The 21181-nt window shown below is 36.7% G+C and overlaps 1 pseudogene; it reads right to left on the bottom strand.

Moving 5' to 3' along the window:
- LOC133104973 (lethal(2) giant larvae protein homolog 1-like) overlaps positions 1-20894 on the bottom strand; it is a 123210-nt pseudogene extending 102316 nt beyond the window's left edge.
- Between the last annotated feature and the right edge of the window lie 287 nt (positions 20895-21181).

Genomic DNA, 21181 nt, shown 5'->3' with positions numbered 1-21181 from the left:
GGTTTTTGTGTTTCGTCTTCTGCCATAGTCTGTTTGGGGAGAAGTGGGGAAACACCACTTAGGGCAGTGTTTACCTGCTAGCCCAGATTTCACCAATAAGCTTGACCACATTTCTGCCCGGTCTGGGGACTCAGACACAGGTATGTAGTTGATAGAAAATGTTAAACTCTACTTGAGTAGTATTGCGTTAGAATAGTGGTTCATATTTTTCTTTCCTTAAACTAGAAAATATCATATGGAATCCAGACAAAAGTTGACCAACATGTCTAAAAAGAACAGATGTTCCTAACCATTACTTTGAACATTTATTCTCCTAGAATATCAGCTGCAAAGGTAATATAATCCTGGATATTTTTGTCATGTTTGGATTTTTTTGGCTGTCCATGAAAATGAATTGTTGCTGTTATTTATGGTCATTGATGTTAAAGGAAAACACTATTTTATAAACCTTGAAGCTTTTCTTATGTTTTATAATTTATAACTAAAATTTGTGAAAGTCCCAGACCAGGTTAATGATCAAACTGTTAAAGCATGACTCCACGGGATGCCTGGCCTCTTACAAAGATACTTAGTGCTAAATTTATGTTTCTCTTTTGTGAAACACCAAAAGGGTCATTTTCAAGTGAGAAACCTTTCTAATCTCAATTTTGCTATCTGAGAATCACTTAAGTGTTGCCCAGTTCAAGGGCGTACATTATATTCAATCCCAAGTAACATAATTCACACTCTTTTTCTAATAATACTAGAGTGTCTGTTCTTTTCTTCGAAAAAATTTTACACAATATAGCTGATGACATACAGCTCCCAGTGCAAACTTTACCACTGATGAGGGATTACTGGATAGATTTTTGGAATGTGAGTTCTCAGAGGGCAGCTGGAAAGATGGATGTGCCCTCTTAGTTCCTTTGGTTTCATAGGAAGTTGGTGTGTAGGGTGGAGATTCACCATGCCTGTCTACTTCAGAGAAATGTTCATAATACATCTTTCATTTCTCAAGACATTACTCCTGTGCTTAGATAAATGGAGTTTTTTCCTGTGCCAGTGGGAGTTCCCCACTACTTACTTAGATAATGCACAGATTTCTTTCTTTCTTTCTTTCTTTTTTTTTTCATTAGAACACAGCGATCCTCATTCATTTATTGTCTGTGGCTGCTTTTGAACTAAAAAGGCAGAGTTTGGTAGTTGAGATAGAGACCACATGGACTGTAAAGCCTAAAATACCCTCCCCTGGTACTGAAGGATGGTATAGAGGAGCTATTATTGGGCCATCAACTCCTTCACCTATTCAGCCAATATTCATCCACCAAATATTTGGGGGATTCATTATATGAGCCAATGGAAGAAGAAGAGAATCTTGACTGCCCTTCTGCTAATATGCTGACGAGATACCCTGAACCACACTTCAGGTGAAAACATTTAAATTTAGAGGTAAAATAAAACTTTAAAATTATATTGCAAGCTAGCAAGACAATTCGATCTCCTCAGAATCCAAAAATAACGTGATGGTGGGAATCCAGAAAGACACACTAGTACTAACGCTGATCTTTGCCTAGGAGGCCTTTGCACCACAGGTGATCTTGACCTTTGGTTTGGATGTCTCTGCAAGGTGCACGGGACTTGAAACAAATCTACTGCCGACGTAAGGCAGGAGGGCTTTTGGGAGCCTATTACATGACTCTGGTAACCTAAAGTGCTACACTTTCAGTTTAAGAGTGAATTAGGAATAAACTTTCATAAACAGGAGGAATTTTCTATACAAACTTTGGTGATAGGTGGCAGGGCATCTTTGAGACTTTGTAGCACAAGCTGGCCTTGTTTGGACCTGAATTAATGTATCCTCTGTGGAAAAACAAAAAACAAAACAAACAAATAGGAAAACCTCATGCAAAGAATTTATTTTAAAATAGGACCTCATTTAATGGTCTGGGACTTCATGGAGGTAAACAGAAGTCCACTTTAAAGGAAATTAGTCTCAACTCAAGCCTCAAAGAATTCCCAAAGATAGAGTTACAAGGGAGAAAATGCATAATCAAAAATTAAAACTCATACATACACACAAGGAAATAAATCACCATGAAAGAGAGCCAACAGAAACAAGGCATAGCAATATTAAATCTGAAAAGACTTCAGATAATTTATACAAATATAAAATAAAAATAAAATATTATACAAGTATAAAATACAAATATGTTTAAAATTAAAAGATAGGTAGGAAAATATGAATAAAAACTACACAATGATCAGATATGAAACATCTGCCATTAACAATATAATATTCACAATTTTTTAAAAATTTCAAAAGATGAGTTAAATAGCAAACTATACAGAGGTTAAAAAACATATTAGGGAAATGAAATATCTGAGGAAATTACCCAGAATACAGCACAGAAAGACAAAAGGATAAAAAATATGGAAGATGATGTGTAATAAGGGAAAAAGCACCACATGTATCTAACTGGATTCCCAGAGGGAAAAATTGAATGGAAAGCAGTATGGCTTAGAGAAATGATGGTCAGGAGTTTCCAGAATTGATGGAAAACAGTTAATTTTCAGATTTGAAAGTCTCAAAGGATAAATAAACTTAAATCCAAACCTGCGGAATACTGACACAGAAAATGTATAAAAAAACCACTCAGCAAGTGAAAGCAGTTCACACACAAAGAAAAGGTGATTAGACTGAGTTGACATCGCAATTAATAATGGAAGGTGAAAGAAAGTATGGAATTGTATCTTTAAAGTGCATATAGAAAATAACTATCTAGAATTATACATCTGGAAAACTTTTCCAAAAAAGCGGCAACATGAAGAAAGTTTCAGAAAAATATGAGCCGAGAGAGTTTATCACCAATAGTCCCTTCCCAAAGGGAATTCTAATAGGTCCTTTAGGAAGGAGATCAATCCCATTTGAAGTGTAAGATTAAAAAAGAGAGAGAGAGAGAGAGGAGGGGAGGGAGAGGGAAATTCTATGTGGAAAAATCTAAACAAACATAGACTATATAATATAAGTCCAATTTGAAGGAATAATTAAACAAAATATTATCATCAAAATAGTATTTGTCTGGAGAAGGTGATTGAAGTTAAAGTGTTCCAAGTTTCTTATAAAGTTTGGGGGGAATTTAAAAAGATTGGTTATCTTCAGGTTTTAAATTAAGTATGCTTCTTAAAGTTAATAAGGCGGCCACAAAAAGATAAAAGGTATAGCTGTCAAATTATTATATGGAAAATTACGATGTGGGAAATATCAATACCAATTGTACTGGTGCAAAAACAGAAATATAGATCAATGGTACAGGATAGAAAACCCAGAGATAAACCCATGCACATATAGTCACCTAATTTACAACAAAGGAGGCAAGACCGTACAACGGAGAAAAGAGAGCCTCTTCAATAAGTGGTGCTGGGAAAACTGGGCAGCTGCATGTAAAAGAATGAAATTAGAACACTACCTACCACCATACACAAAATAAACTCCAAATGGATTAAAGACCTAAATGTAAGCCTATAAAACTCTTAGGGGATAACATAGGAAAAACACTCCTTGACATAAACCACGGCAAGATCTTTTTTGACCCACCTCCTAGAGTAATGGAAATAAAAGCAAAAATAAACAAGTGGGACCTAATTAAACTTAAAAGCTTTTGCACAGCAAAGGAAACCATAAACAAGACGAAAAGACAACCCTTTTGGGAGAAAATATTTGCAAATGAAACAACGGACAAAGCATTAATCTCCAAAATATAAAAACAGCTCATGGAGCTCAATATCAAAAATACAATTCAATTAAAAAATGGGCAGAAGACCTAAATAGACATTTCACCAAAGAAGACATACAGATGGCCAAGAGGCACATGAAAAGATGCTCAACATCACTAATTATTAGAAAAATGCAAATCAAAACTACAATGAGGTATCACCTCACACTAGTCAGAATGGCCATTATCAAAAAATCTAGAAACAATAAATGCTGGAAACAGTGTGGTGAAAAAGGAACCCTCCTGCACTGTTGGTGGGAATGTAAATTGATACAGCCACTATGGAGAACAGGATGGAGGTTCCTTAAAAAACTAAAAATAGAACTACCATATGACCCAGCAATCCCACTACTGGGAATATACCCTGAGAAAACCATAATTCAAAAAGATACATGTACCACAATGTTCATTGCAGCACTATTTACAATAACCAGGATGTGGAACCAACCTAAATGTCCATCGACAGATGAATGGATAAAGAAGATGCGGCACATATATACAATGAAATATTACTCAGCCATAAGAAGAAACAAAATTGAGTTATTTGCAGTGAGGTGGATGGACCAGAGTCTGTCATACAGAGTGAAGTAAGTCAGAAAGAGAACAACAAATACCGTATGCTAATGCATATATATGGAATCTAAAAAAAAAAAAAAAAAAAATGATACTGATGAACCTAGCGGCAGGGCAGGAATAAAGACGTAGACATAGAGAATGGACTTGAGGACACGGGGCGGGGGCGGGGAGGGGAGAGTTGGGGCGAAGTGAGAGTCGAATCGACATATATACACTACCGAATGTAAAATAGTTAGCTAGTGGGAAGCAGCAGCATAGCACAGGGAGATCAGCTCAGTGCTTTGCAATGACCTAGAGGGGTGGGATAGGGAGGATGGGAGGGAGGCTCAAGAGGGAGGGGATATGGGGATATATGTATGCATATGGCTGATTCACCTCGTTGCACAACAGAAACTAACACAGTATTGTGAAGTAAATATACTCCAATAAAGATCTATTAAAAAAAAGAAGTCAAATAGGTAAAAAAAAAAAAAAACAGAAAAAAAGGGATAAAAAGGAAACACCAACTAAGGAAATGTATATTTAATCATAATACGGATGAACTAAACCTTTCAGTTAAAAGCCAAAATGGATTAAACTCATTTGGAAGACAGATGATTAGAGAATGAAAAATTCGTCCTTTTTTAGAAAGATAATAATAGGACATTAGTGACACCTCTTTGCTGCCAAACTTGAGACAAACATGAAAATGGCAAATTTCTAGCATAAATTACCAAAACAGGAAAAAAAAAAAGAACATACAAATGCTCTATATCCATTAAAAAATTGTATCAGTAGTTAATGTCCTCAAAACTCACCATTACCCCATCACTTTATTGAAATATTTTACTAAAGCTTTAAGGAATGGAAAATTCCAATCTTATAAAATTCATTCAGATGAGAGAAAAAAGGAGTCTACTACTCAACTTATATTTTTGAGACAAAGACAGTATTTTTTTTAAAAAAAGGGCCATTACAGTCTGATTTCACCAAGAACTTAGATTTAAAAACTTGAAGTATTAGCAGAATGAATCAACCAGTGTAACAGTATTATATGGTAAGCAAAATTTATCTTAATAGGAATGTAACATTGGCACAGCATCAGAAAACAATGGGATCATCATATAGGTCCAAAAACTTACTTGATACAGTTCAATAATAAATAATGATAAAATTTCTTAGCAGAGAAGGTGAAAAAGAAACTTTCTTAACCAGCTAAAGAGTTGCTGACAAAAAAAAAAAAGGGTACCATATTTAATGGTGAAATATTGAAAGCTTTATCATAATTTGGGGGTGGGTGTATGGAACTGGATAATGTGATTTTAAAATGTGTATGAAAAGCAAGGGCAAGAAAAGCCAAGATATTTCTGCAGAGGAAGGACGAGGTTGAGGGACATGCCCTACCAGATATTAATTCTTATTATAAAGTTAGGTTAATTAAGATATTTGTTGTTTTAATGGGTTTAGCCAAATAGGCCAGTGAACCAGGAGAGTCCAGAAACAGACCCACACTTTCTTTAAGACAGCACTGGCATTGCAGGTCAGTGGGGGAAAGTATTGGTTGTGTGAATTGTGCTGAGCCAACTCTTTGTCAGTATGGGAAAGAAGAAATCATTTCCTTACCTCTCATACCATATACAAAGATCAGGTCCGTGCATTAAAAATATTAAATGTGAAAGGCAATTTCTGATCTTTTGGAGGATAATGGAGAATATATTTATGCCCTCGGCTTAGGAAAGAGTTCTTAATGAAAAAAAATTAGCAAACTGCAAAGGCAAATTTTATTTCACAAAAATTACGAATATTTATCAATAGATGTGACAAAAGTGAAAATAGACCAAAACCAGGAAGAATGTACTAACAACATATACGTGCAGTGGCAAGGGATTAGAATCTGTAATATACAAAGGTGTTCTACAAATTTGTATTTAAAAGCCAAATAATGCCAAAGAAAAGATGGACAAATGATTTGGATGTGCACTTCACATTAAAGGATCCGTGACTTGCAAGTAAACAGCAGATGTTTGACTTTATTAGCAGTCATGAAAATACAAATTGAAATGGCAATGAGATAGCATTTACAGTTACCAGATTGGTAACAGTTAAAAAAAAATCTACAATATCTTGTTTTGGTAGCATTGTGGAGCAGTGGGAACTCTCATACAATGTATTTGGGAATGAAAATAGTTAAAACCACCTTAGAAATCAATCTGTATTCTGTAATAAAGTGGAACATGCAAATTCCCTACAGTGGAGCAGTATGTACCCCAAAGAAATGCTGTACCTGTGCACCTGGAGACAGGTAAAATAATGCATAGATACCTTGTATATAATAGCAAGAAAGTAGAAAATATCCCGGATGTCCATTGATAGTGGAAGGGATAAATGAATTTTGATATTTTTATGAAATGCAATATGATACAGCAATGCAAATGAATATGCTACAACTACGTGCATTATCACAATTAAATCTAAAAAGCATAATATTTAATGGAAAAATGAAGGCAAAAATTACATCCAATATGATTTCACTTATAAAACAAAACATAATACGCACAATCAAACAAGATAGTAATTAGAATAAACTACAAATTAGGTAAGGGAACGATACGGACTAAACTCAGGATGGCGGCTACCTCTGAGTGTGGGCCACTGATGGAGATGTGATCAGGGAGATGGCATCAAAAATACCAGTAATGTTATTTTGAAGCTGGGTGGTGACCCACGTGTGGCTGCCTGTTGTATAGCTCTTTTTCATTCATATGTATTCACATGTTATATAACTATTCTTCAGTGTATGTTTAATTTAAAAAAGGAAAAAAAAATCTCTGCTTAGTATTTGAATATTCAGTACTTCCAGTTTTAGTCTATCCTGCTATATGTGTGCTTCTGTAACATTAATTAGCTCTTACACAATTTGTAAATATGGGAATGAGATCTGCTTAGAATGGAAATTATGTGGGTTCATGTGCAATTCGTATTTTGCACCAGCAAGTAACAACATTTAGACTCAAAGTACACTAACACAGCTGAGCATGTAAGGCGTGGAGGAGAAGAGTACTGTCCATGATGTCCACTGGCTGCAAGTTCTTTGCCTGGCTCACTTGCCCATGTGCTCTGTCTTGGATGAGCTAATTGAACAATTTTCCTGTGTACATTTTGTTCCTTTTCACATCATTCAGCAGCCTGAAGCTTTCCTTATGCTCCCTTCCATCAAATTACCTTTACCCATAATTATTTAAAAGTAAAGTCCCATATTTGTCGTAGTATTTCCTTATTTATTAAGTATTTAATGTCTTTTAAACTGTGCACGTATTTTAAAAATTAGGATTTTTTAAATTGATGTGCTCTAGTTATAAGTTTCATGGGTTATAATCTTAAAATCTGTCAGTTTTACTGTCTGATTTTGTAGAACATGAAGGTTATTATTTTCTAGACATAGGTTATATTTTCATAGAAATCCATGTTTCTGCTGGTTTTGATTAGATCAAGTCCTCTACAGGTAAAATAATAAATTAACGTTTAATTAATAAAGTAACATTTATTAATAGATCAATACAATCATTTACTGTTTGTCTACCACATGTACAATCCAATTAACCAATGCTAGATACTAAGGGAAACATAATTGAGCACATAACTTAATATTTGATCATAAATACGATAAAGCCTGCCTACAAAATAAAGGTTAAATTATTAGCGATCAAGGTCCTGCAGAATCTTGACCTAATCTACCTTTCCAGTCTCCTCTTCCTATGTTTGTCTTCCAGTTGCTCTCGCCTCCAGCCATATTGACTTTAAAAATTACAGTATAGTTGATTTACAGTATTGTATTTGTTTCAGGTATACAACATCGTGATTCAATATTTTTATAGATTATACTCCATTTAAAGTTATTACAAAATAATGGCTATATTTCCCTCTGCTGTACAATATATCCTTGTTGCTTATTTATTTTATACGCAGTAGTTTGTGTCTCTTAATCCCCTACTCCTATCTCACCCCTCCCCATAGTGACTTATTATCTGTTCTTCACATACACACACACCATGAGGCTGAAAGGAGATAAGCAAATTGTAGGGCTTGTAGCTTGCCAGTTCCTCTTTCATACTGCTGATAGTGTTAATTTACTACAATATTGTTCATGTTATAAAAAATTCACTTCTCCTGTTTTCAACCTTTAATAGTTCGGCATAGCCAACGCAATTAAGTATATATTCATTGCACAGTGCCCACAGATCCTTCAGTATATGGTCCCACACATCCTCCTCACTGACCCTATGCTTTAGTTACCTTCAACAGATACAGTGGGGTCAGTCTTCCTGAGTTCAATCCCAACATATCCTGCCTTCTTTTTCACCCTTCTTTGGCTCCCCATCTATGAAATGAGGCTAAAATAGACCCTAACTCACTAGACTGAGGATTAATCATGCAATAAATATCAACATTTGTCAAAGTGCCTCGCTCAGAGAAAATGCTCAAATAATGTTAGGTAATGCTGTTTTATTGTGGTTGCTGTTTTTATTATAACATCACCTTCATATGACTTCTAAGGCCTCAAAGAAACATTGGTGGTGTGTATGTGTCTATATATATATATATATATTAGTTTGATCTCTTTATAATACTATAAAGCCATGTATTCTTAAAAGTCTTAAAAGAATACAAACATCAACTAAATTTAACCAAAGTAGATATAACAATTTTTAAAATGCTTATCTCAAATGGTAACTTTAATATCTAGTTCTGGCTAGATACAATAAATAAATACAGTTATTGCATATCTGCTTTACCCTATGCGACATATAGTCGTTGAATACATGGTTTGTCTTATTCACTTTCCTGTGCCCCATAGAAGCTTGCAAATTACCCCATTCCAGCTGTGTACCTGCAGGCAAACTGGTCACCCCTGAGTCCAGTTTCTTTAACAGTAAATGGGAATAATGGTGCCTACTCCATAGAGCAGTGAGAATTAAGGGACACAATCTACTTAAAGCACAGCATATATTAAACATATAATAAATGGTGAGTGTTGGTTCTGGGCATCTCATATCAAGCATGATGACTATTGTTAACAATATTGTATACTTGAAAGTTGCTAAGAGAGTAGACCTTAAAAGTTCTCACCATGCAAACAGGCAAAAATTGGTAACTATATGAGGTGGTGTATGTGTTAACGATCCTTCTGTGGTAATCATTTTGCATCATACACATAGATCATCACATTGTATACCTTAAACTTACACAATGTTATATGTTGACTATATCTCAATAAAGCCTGTAAGAGTGCAAAAGAAAAAAAGAAAACTGATTGGCTAAGAATTAATGAATGTATCTCCTTAATACTAGAACAATTTTTTTTCCATTAACCAGCATAGGTTCCATGAAGTGAGACCCTGAATGTAATAACTACTTATATTCTTCAACTTCAGTTCTCTTAATTTCTCATGTTAGACATGGTAAGGCGAATAAGGTATCTAGTTGTTTATTAACTGTTTGAATGTTATCAGAGGATTTTTAAAAATAGCAATTTATTCTAATTTTAATATTCCCTGGATAATATTGAAATAAACCAGTATAATTTAGCCTTAGATAAAAGCATCACATGTTTGGAACATGAACCTAATTCTATCTTTTGTTGAGCTGCCCAATTTAGTAAGAGCATTTCAATAGTACTTCTTATAAATGTAGTGTGACTTAGAATACTGGAAGCTTCCCAGAATGTGAAAAAAGGAGAATAATTTATATTTAATTGGTCTAAACCTACCTTTCCTAGGTCAATAAGAAGAGAAACCAGCAGCATTAATCAAGATAAAATTATCAGCTGATTAATCAGTGTTCTAATTACTGCATAGTTCTTTACCTTTTCAGTTTTAATTACTAAACCTCATTGTCTTTTCCATATGGCTAATATGTATTCACAGTGTACTTTTTCTCCTACTGAAATCGTTAAAACAAAAATATACATTCTAAACATTAACGATCAAATGTAAGAAATTACTACTGCCTCTTAAGAATTTCCCCAAAAGGTATAAATAAGCTACTAGATTACTTAAGAAAAGAATGATAAATTCATGGATATTTAAGTGGGCAATTATTTAACTCTGATTATGAAACTAAGCTTTGTGAGACAGTACGTCTTGTCAGTCCTGTTTCATCAAGTGAATTTGTGTAAATTGTGTCTGAATCCAATTTCAGTTAAATATAAATTAGGAAAGTACATTGGAGATTGCAAAAAATATTTGTTTTGGGGAAGGCCTGAATATTTCTTTTTAGATGTGTTGACTTCACTGCATGGTTTCTCGCCCTCAGCACTGGTAACATTTGGGCACCATCGTTCTCTGTTGTTGGCGGCTGTGCTCTGTAGGTTCTTGGCCTCTACCCACTAGATACCAGTAGCGGCACCTCCTCAGCGGCCAACCACTGCTTTTTGACAAACAAAAACGTCTCCAGACATTGACAGATGTCCCCTGGGGGGCAAAATAATCCCCCCACCCCTGTTGAGAACTACTGACTTTACTTTATGGCTACCATTAAAACACTTATTTTAAAACAGATATACTATGTAATAAGGCACTCTTACCAGATGAGCAGAACTTTTCTATAGGTCAAGTATTTTTTTTTTTAATTTTTTAAAATTAAAAAAAATTTTTATTTATTTTTGACTGTGTTGGGTCTTCGTTTCTGTGCGAGGGCTTTCTCTAGTTGTGGCGAGTGGGGGCCACTCTTCATCGCGGTGCGCGGGCCTCTCACTGTCGCGGCCTCTCTTGTTGCAGAGCCCAGGCTCCAGACGCGCAGGCTCAGTAGTTGTGGCTCACGGGCCTAGTCGCTCCGCGGCATGTGGGATCTTCCCAGACCAGGGCTCGAACCCGTGTCCCCTGCATTAGCAGGCAGATTCTCAACCACTGCGCCACCAGGGAAGCCCCTCAATTACTTTTAACTCCCCTTTTCAGAAAGGTGTATTTGGAAAGTTGGACTGAACGTGCGTGACTGCTTCTGTGGTTATTTATTCCAGAATTAGAGCCTGTTCTAAGGCATGTGATCTGTACAGGGCTTTTAAATGACAATAGTAAACCTCTATATCTGTAGTGATTCAACTGTGATATCCTCCTTATTACCTTTTAAGTGCATCATAATAAAAATACTTATTGCTTATCATTCTTTGTGGGGGAAAAGAATATTTGCAAAGCAAAGAGGTGAATGAAACTATCATTTTTACATGGTGGTACAGGGATTTTTTTTAAGGCATACTCTATTTAGTGTATATAATGTTCGGTGTTCTTTAAGCATAATACTATTGAAAAATAAGTTGACATAATGTTTAAATTATAAGAGGAAAACAGATTTGGAATGAAAATCATTTGCTGAGCGTAATGGTAGACCAGGCCAGTTACCTCAGTCCTTCATTGTGATGAATTAAAATGCTGTTCCCTGAAATCGTTTGTCTGTCATGTTCAGCATGTTTTGCAGGTGTCTGCTTTGCCATTTTTGACCAGGACCTTGAATAAAATGTTAGGCTGGGCAAACACAGCATGGAGAACAATTGGATGTTACAGGTACATGGAGTCTTTATATATTATAGTACCACTACTCATCACAGATCATGTTTCCATAACACTTCAGTAAATATATTTAAGAAACCAGGGGAAAAAAAGAAAAAATACAGACACCCAACAAAAAAATTTATCAAAGAACAAGAGCTGACAATTCACAAAAGAAGAAATACAAATTTAAATTTAAGGAAAGCATGCTTAGTCCTATTGGTAAGCAAAATATTGCAAAATAAACCACAATGAGTTTCACAGTTTTGATAAATTAACAGAAACGTTTAAAACAGTAGGAACCCAACACTGGGATTCACTTTAGTTATAACTTTCCTGGAGGGCAGTAAGTTGGGCAATATGTATGGTAATGTAAATTTTCAAATGTAAATTTATTTTAATTCAGATATTTAGTTTTTTAGGAATTTTTCTTAAATATAAACATGCACACATAGATGTGAACAAATATTTAACTGTAAGATTTTAACTATTGTATGTTATTATTTTTTTTAACTTTAAAAAAAAAATTAATTAATTAATTAATTAATTTATGGCTGCGTCGGGTCTTCGCTGCTGCGCGGGGACTTTCTCCGGTTGCAGCGAGCGGGGGCGACTCTTCCTTGCATTGCGTGGGCTTCTCATTGCGGTGGCTTCTCTTGTTGCGGAGCGTGGGCTCTAGGCGTGCGGGCTCAGCAGCTGTGGCTCATGGGCTCCAGAGCACAGGCTCAGCAGTTGTGGCGCACGGGCCCAGTTGCTCCGCAGCATGTGGGATCCTCCTGGACCAGGGCTTGAACCCGTGTCCCCTGCATTGGCAGGCGGACTCCCAACCACCAGGGAAGTCCCTATTGTATATTATTTATATTAGCAAAACTATTTTAATTAGAATATTACCACTCTAATAGTGATTAATAGACCTTAGGTATTGATTATCAATGGCTACTGACATCAGTTAAAAGACAGGCAGTCCAATATTATGTACCACCTGATGGCAGCTCACCATGCCACCTATGAAATAGTATTACCAAAACATGGAACCTGAATCTGAGCAAAATTCTAAGTTCCTATATCTAGGAAATACAGTTGACAGAGGAGCATGTTAAATGACCCGATGATGATGCAGTCAGCAAAATCCAAGACACAAGAAATACTCTAGATGCATTGACCAATTTTTTCTTCTTTCCCCCCAACAAATAAGTTGCAAGGGAATTAAAAAAACAGATGGAAAAGAATCTATTGATTAAAAGAGGTTTATTGATCATTTGCCATGTGTGGACCTTATTTGGATGTTGATTTGAGCAATTAAGAGAGGCAGTAGGGGGAGAAAGAGGGAAGGAGGGAATATCAAGGATTTTTGAGCACTGCATGGGTGTTTGATGATATGAAAGAATTACTGTTAATTTTTTGAGGTGTGATAATGGTATTGTGGTTATGTTTTTTAAAAAGTTCTTATCTTTTAAAGGTACAGTGGGGAATGGGTGAGGGTATAGATGAAATAAGACTAACCCATGAGCTGATAATTGTTGAAGCTGGGTCATGGGTACCCGGTGGTTCAATATATCAATCTTGCTTAAAAACAACAGCAGCCCTAAATGTTTAACAGTATGGCTTCAATTAAATAATTTATGGTATATCCAGGAAATAAAATAATAGGCAGCCATAAAAATGATCTTTATATTATATATTATGTAGAATGTTTAAGAATATTCAGGGGCTTCCCTGGTGGTGCAGTGGTTGAGAGTCTGCCTGCCAATGCAGGGGACGCAGGTTCGAGCCATGGTCTGGGAGGATCCCACATGCCGCGGAGCAACTGGGCCCGTGAGCCACAATTACTGAGCCTGCGCGTCTGGAGCCTGTGCTCCGCAACAAGAGAGGCCGCGATAGTGAGAGGCCCGCGCACCGCAATGAAGAGTGGACCCCGCTTGCCACAACTAGAGAAAGCCCTAGCACAGAAACGAAGACCCAACACAGCCATAAATAAATTAAAAAAAAAAAAAAAAAAGAATATTCAGGCCTTCAAAATGTCCATAAAATATTAAGAAATGTAAAAAGGTTACAGAGCAACATGCAGAGAATTATCCCATTCAAATTACTAGAGTGGAAATAAAGATCCCAAAAATAAGCAATAACCATCTCTGCGTAAGAGGATTATGGGTGATTTTAATTTTCTTCTTTGTGCTTTTTTAATGTATTTTTAAAATCACTGTAATATGCATATATTTGGTCATCAGGTTTGTAATTTTATTAAAAAGGGAAAAAATATACTTTGGAAAACTATTCTCCATAAATGATGAAAACAAAAATTTTGTGTATCTTATATGAGTAAGTTTTTAAAAAGGTAAGCAAAGCACTATTTTATGGTTATATTATAAAATAATGTATTACTATCACTTGGCTGGGAAAAGTCAAGGAAAATTAGTTTTGTTATTTATATCTTGTTTAAGAAAGCATAGAATTTTTTTTCTTTTTAATGAGAAAAGGTCAAGGAGAAAGAGTCTAACATATATAGAATACCTAGATTAATCTATAAAAATCATTCTTGCAATCCTCAATACAAACTTTTGAGGTTTACTTCTATGTGTTTTTTAGGTGAGGAAACAGAGAGTTAAAGTTTGTAACTTCCTGCGCTGGGAGTGAACACAGCTTCCAATAGACATGCCTAGTGGTGTGGAAATCTGACCATTTTGTTAGGATGTGTATTTCCTCAGGCTCAAAATTTAATGGCATTTTGGTATTCCATGTTACGAAAGCTAAAAAAAAAAAATCATACAATCTATTCTTTTGATACTTGTTATTCCAGTTTCCAAAATATTCTCATCAAAGGGATTAAAGTAAAGTTTGAAACTGAACATTTCTTTGGTTTAGAAAAAAATGAAGTGGTAAGAAATAGCTAAATCCACAGTGTTGCCTGATGAATAATGCGATCCCATCCCTTTCCTCTTGAATTTCCAGGATAGGTGTATCTCTGAGTGAGGTCAAGTGTGCACAGGGCATTTGAAGGGGCTAAGGATCACCTAGCTCTATACTCTTATCCATGTAATACCACAGATTCTTTGATGCCACCATTTAAGACACTCTTATCAAGTAGGGTTGTATTTGTTTTTGTTTTTGTTTTCACTTTTTAAAGGGATACCCATTAAGGTGCCTGTAGTAAGGTATACGGAGTGGAATCTGCTAACTGATGAGAAGTTAACTGGCTGTTTTTAACTGGCTGTCAAAGGGAGGGCCCAGAAAGGAAGAGTGCAGTGCCTAACATGGGGATGGTGACTTCTCCCTGTTGGCACATTCTTTTTCTCTCTCTACAAGCCTTTGTTGAGCACCTGCTATGTTCCAGGCTATCACCTTGATAAACAGTCTCGGGATACATCTTTTAGTATTTTCAAGTAAGATAGACTTTAAAACATTTTATGTGGATATAGATATAGTGTTAAGTTCAGTCAAGATTAGTTATTGGTGCATTGGGCCCTTACATACTTTTAATGGACTAGTGCCTACTCATCTGTGAATTAAAAGAGAGTAAGAAATGAAAACGCAGGCACAAGTAATCTATTCAGAACAAAAAAAGCCACAGCTTTTCCTCCCAGTCCCTGGGGGTAGGGATACATGTACATGCACACACATATTTTATATATATTACATGTATATATTCCTATAAAATATTAATATATTAATATATTTTAATCTGGACTTTTTGGGAATACATTAAATATGGAAATCTTGGCACTTCATACCAATGTGCTTCACAGACAGAATCACAGTATTTATGTAGGAGAGTGTAATAGCATACTGACAGTGCTTGTTAGTTTTGCTTCTAAAATATATTAACCAAGATATTATCTTGATTATTATGACCCTTCACAGAGATCTCTCTTTAATTATAGTCTTTATCTCAATATAAGGGTAATCTCTTGACCAATCAGTTTACTTATTCCTATCCTAATAATTCTATAGAAATAATGTGAAAATGGCATCTGCTCACTTTATAGATTAAAAAAAAAATCATGGGTAATTGTTTTTAATATTATGAGAAATTTATATCTCTCGTAATTCAGGACTTCAAGTAGAAGTCTCCATTTGAGAAACTCAAGTAGCGAATCTATTGTATGTTTTTGCATTTTCCGAAAATTATGTTTTGTGTCCACTCTTAAGTTACTTTCCTTTTCTCTTTCTAATTACATGCATTATTTTAGTTTTCTAAATACAACAGCAATTGAGTTTTTCTGTACTCACGTATAGAATATGTAAAATTAATGCATAATTAGAGCCATTGCTATATCTGCACTTTTGGCAGTTCTGTGACCTTCATGATTTTGCTTCTTAGCTTAAATCTTAGATCTCAGAAATAACTCTTTTTTTCTGAATTTACACAGAAAGCAGAGAATTGATTTGAACTACTCTATGTTTTAAAATGTTTTGAACCTTGATGAAACGGATAGGAGCTTCTGCTATATTAGGGTTGATAAGAATCACGTGCATTGCATTAACTTTCCTTTGGTATTTCCATACAAACTCTCCTCGTATGTCACATTAATTATGAGCATATACATTTCATACACTGGGGAAAAAAATCAGAGGGGACGATTAGCTTGGTGCTTCAGGGTTTTTTTTTTTCTGAATTGAATTGAATTCTGGTCTTATTTGACTTAATATTGCAGCCCATTTTGCTGGCATGTATTAAATGTGTAGTGTTCTATTTATTGCAATTGAGGATCTTGTTTTACGATCATTTTTCTGACCACTTAAGATAGAACATGAGTACTTATAAGTACTGCAAACACACTGGTCATTGAACATATCAATGAGTAAAAGGTAAGTGGGTTGGTGATAAATGAGAGAGAAGTACCTTTGTTTTAATATTTATTGAGGATTGTTTTTAATGAAGTGTTCTGTCTAGAGTGGAATTACTTACTGCTCTTTGTCTCCCTCTTCATAATCTCTTTAGTGGGTCAAGTTGCTGTCTGTAGCTGTATCTTCATTATTTAGAGATCTTGGAAAAGGGTGAAAGCCTCACCTTAGTTATCAACTAAGTATTTTATTGGTGTTTTCCATGAGTGTGTCAGAGTAGAAATCCACTAGTATGCCACAGGGAGGGAAAGCTTTGCAGTGCACTTCTTTATAGATTTGTGAAACCTTGATCTAATTGATATAAATCTAGGGAATATATATCTATGATGGGTTTTGGAAAGTACAGTTTTGGCATCATATGCCATGGTTTCTATGTCGGAAAAAGGAAGAATATTGAATTGTGCCAAATCTCCAAATGCTCTCTCTTTCTCTGCAGTGAAACCTTGCTGCATGGGATGGCTTTTAGACAAGGAGAGCCTCAGAGTGTCTGTATCGGGCCTGAACAGGGGAGAGTGGGGGTTTGTGTTGACAGTTGTAGCTTCTGCAGATTATGCCAACTTAATAAAAACAAAAACTATCACGCATTTAAAACTTCATCACTGAAAACACCATTATTAAAATAGTAACTGAATTTGCACCATTCCAACTTGATTTTTCAAAGTGATTTCACATCATTATCTCATGTTTTCCTCTCCACAACCCAGTGAGATAGATAACCCAGGTCTGATGGGTTTGTCTTACATTCTTGATTATTCCGTGTTACACTTGTCTTTTTATCCTCTTCCTTTCTACAGGACTTTCATATCTATATATAAAAATGCTTAACTCTTTAAGCAAGCAAACAAAACATCAACCCGTCCTTCAGTGACATCTGCCTTTATTTTCCAGTATTCCCATTACCATCTGCTCTGTCTCTCCTTTCCCCTCTAGAGCCAAGTGTCAGGAAGGGGGGGACTCACTGTCTAAATATCCTTTCTTCCATTCTTTTCTCTTTGAATTTCTCAAAGTCCTATTGTGAATTCTTTTCAGCATTTGGCACTGAGAACTGTTCCTTCCTTCTTCCAACCCTCTCCTATCTTGTGCCTCTCCTCCTACCCTGTCAGGGAGCTCCTGCTCAAACCTAATTTGAGGGCTCTTCATCCCAATCTGTATTTCCATCCCAGCCTCTCTTATACATATACCAACTTTTGTATATATGTGTGTATATATATGTATATTTTCAACATACACAAAATTGAACCAGTTTTCAATGTGTTCGAGTCTGTTTCTTTTTAAAAATCTATTTCTGACTTTGCTTAAAGATTTGATAATCACTGTCCTTGCTCATGCCAGAATTCTGGGTCAAGTCTAGGACCCTTCTCAGCTTCCGACACCCTCATTTTTCAACAACATATATTTTGTTAATTCGACCCACTTAAAATTCTGTCAATTACAATTTATTAATTTTTAAAAAAAATTTCACCTGTGTTCCCTCCCTTCATCCCCACTGACACCGTGTTATTATAGAGTCTCACTCTGCATTAGTGCAACTACCACCCCAGCCAGTATCCCTGCTTCTAACTGTGCTTCTTTCTAAATATCTATACTCCTGCCAGAGTGTGTTTTTAATATTTACTTACTTAAAACCCACCTATTTTTTTTTTAACCACCTTGCAGTGCAATGTTCAGACTCTTTAATATATCACATGAGATCCTTTTTGATCCATTTCAGCCTCTCTTTTCAAATCTAACTTTTTCTACACTTCCCCTGCATCTTACTCTGTAACTGCAAGGAACCACTTACAATTCTTAGGATGCTCTGTGGCCTCTGGCATCCTTGCCTGAAATGTCCTCTGTACTGGGTTGAATAGTATGTCCCCCCCCCCCACTCCCCCGCCCATTCATGTTCACCAGGAACCTCAGGATGTTACCTTATTAGGAAATAAGATCTTTGCAGATGTAATTAGTTACAATGAATTCATACTGGATTAGAGTGGGCCCCTAAATGCAATATGACTGACGTCCTTATAAGAAAAAGAGAGAAACCCAGGGGAGAAGACCTTCCGAAGACAGAGGCAGAGATTGGAGTGATGCATCTACAAGGCAGGGAATGCCAAAGATTGCTGCAACACCAGAGGCTAGGAGAGAGGCATGGGATGGTTTCTCCCTCTTGGCCTACAGAAAGAACCAACCCTGCCAACACCTTGATTTCAGACTGCCTAGCCTCCAGCACTGTCATTTTAAGCTAACCAGTTTATGGTAATTTGTTAGGAAAGCCCTAGGAAACTAATTTACCCTCTACCAACTCACTCCCAATTGTAGTAGCCTTCAGGACCTCCCAAGTTTGGGCGAGGGCTCCACCTCTGGGCACCCGGTGATTCTCTGTTCTGTCGCTGTGCTGGAGCCACCAGCCAGTGAGCTCCTTGAGGACAATGCACCAGCCTTTGTCCTCTGTCTCTAGCACCCAGCACAGTGCCTGGCACAGAACAGGACAGGATTTTTTGGGTGAATTAAATCACCACAATGACAGATTTCTGATATGGGTTATTACACATTCCTTTTAACCCTTTTATTTTGTTTGCTGCATTTTGTGTTCAGTGGAAGACTTAACTGAAGTATCCAGATGTGTTTGCCATTTTGACTTTTCTTTTGCGTGACCCTAATGAATAGCTTGGTTGTACTTTAGACACCAAGTTCTGCCGTCAATGGGAAAATCTCATGTAGCTGATGGTTAATATTTCAGCAGAGGTGAGTTTTTCTGGTTGGTAGCTGGCTTCTTTCGGAAGAGGGAGCTTGCCCCATGGCAGTGGGATGGAAGAGGTTGAGATGTGGAGAGGGGGCTGGGTGCCTCGGTGGTGGAGGGTAGGCAGGGACTACAATGTTGAAGTGAAACTTGGGGCCATATAGGGTTTTTGTTGGTGTTGTCCAGAGTAACTGAATGAGAATAGTGGCAACAGTGACCTATACTAAGTTCTTGGGAGTTGGGTACCTTCTTATTCTAACTAGTTCCATTTCTGTGCCCACCTCCCCATCTCTAAACACTTCCCATCCACCTACAGAAAGTTGAATTTTATCTGCTGCTTCTGAAAGTTCCTCAAATACTCCAATTTTCTTTCTCATGATTGCCCAATCTTTGCTGAGTATGATTTCATTCTTCTCTTATAGGTGACTAGAAGGAAAAGATAAGAGATGAAAATGATTTTTTTCCTCTGTCACCAAGTCCATTCCCTTTTGATTCATCAGAAGACAAAATGAATTACAAAAAGCTTAATGGATTTGATAGCTGCATTGCACATCTAGAAAAATTTATCTTACCAAAAAAAAAAAAAAAAAAAAAAAAATCCCCATCAATTATTTGGTTAACTGATGAGAAATTAAAGGCCAAGTTTGGAAATTGTTCAAGTTTTCTATGAATATTCATAAATAATTAACTTGCATCTCAATTTAGAACCTAACAACAGTTCATTTCAATTTTTTTTTTTTTTTTTAAATATCTGAGTTAATTATATGCTGAGATCTGGTTGCTGGGTCTTCCCTCCTAGTGGCGACTGAATAACTGCAGTTGGTGAAAATAACCCTTTGCTTCTGTGGCTTTTACCATGTTGTTGTGTACTTGAAGGAAGACGCGAAATCATGCTGTTTGAAGGACAACTGGCTTCCTAAGAGGGGGTGTTTTCTCCCCCTCCCTTCTCCCAGTCTTTTCTCTAGGCGGCCCTATATGTCTTTGAGGCTGAATTCCTTTCCTCCACACTTTTTACTAAAAGGGCAAAAAAGAGTGTGTAAGAGAAAGAGGCAAGAAAAAAGGAATCTGCCCCAAAGTAAATGGTGAAAAGCTAAATTGCTACATCGTCCTGGGATTTAAGCCCCTTGTGAGGGGTACAGCGATTGCAAACCCCTCACGGTGAAAAACACCAGGGAGAACTAAGCCTAACCGGGTAAAGGACCTCGGTACTTTGTGAAACGCTGCTGCAGAGAAGAGTAAATCAGAGACCTGGGCTGTTAGCACGAGGGAGGCCATTCGGGGACTGCCCCTTTTGTCTCTTCGCCTTGTACGGGCTGGCGGATGGAATAATTGTGGACAAAGGGTCCACGGAGGGCGGAGGGTAGGGTATGAACTCTTCAGGCAGCTGCTTTCAGCTTTATTTACCGTGCCATCTTTCAGCCGAAGCCTCCTGCCCAGTTCCGAGCCTCGTCTGGGGCGCTGACTGCGGGGTAACACTGCCATCTAGTGGCCACCTCGCCCCTGTGAGCCGGCCTCCTGTGCCCTCTGGCTGGCTCTGTCGCTCCCCCTCTTTCTATCGCTCCCTTTCTCTCTTGCTCTCTCTCTCTCTCTTTTTTAAAAAAGGTTTTTATCCCATCAAGAAAAAAAAAAACAAAACAAAACAACCTGGCTCTTGGAAAACAACCAACTCTGTTGGAACTCAGAGATAATAATCAGTTTCTCTGGGCCTGTGAAATTGGCTCATTAAGCGTGCTTTTTAACAGAAAATATTGGAAGCGATTAAGTCTGCT

This window comes from Eubalaena glacialis, chromosome 14, assembly GCF_028564815.1.
Source record: "Eubalaena glacialis isolate mEubGla1 chromosome 14, mEubGla1.1.hap2.+ XY, whole genome shotgun sequence".
NCBI lineage: Eukaryota > Metazoa > Chordata > Mammalia > Artiodactyla > Balaenidae > Eubalaena > Eubalaena glacialis.
This window is presented reverse-complemented; position numbering and strand designations above follow the sequence as displayed.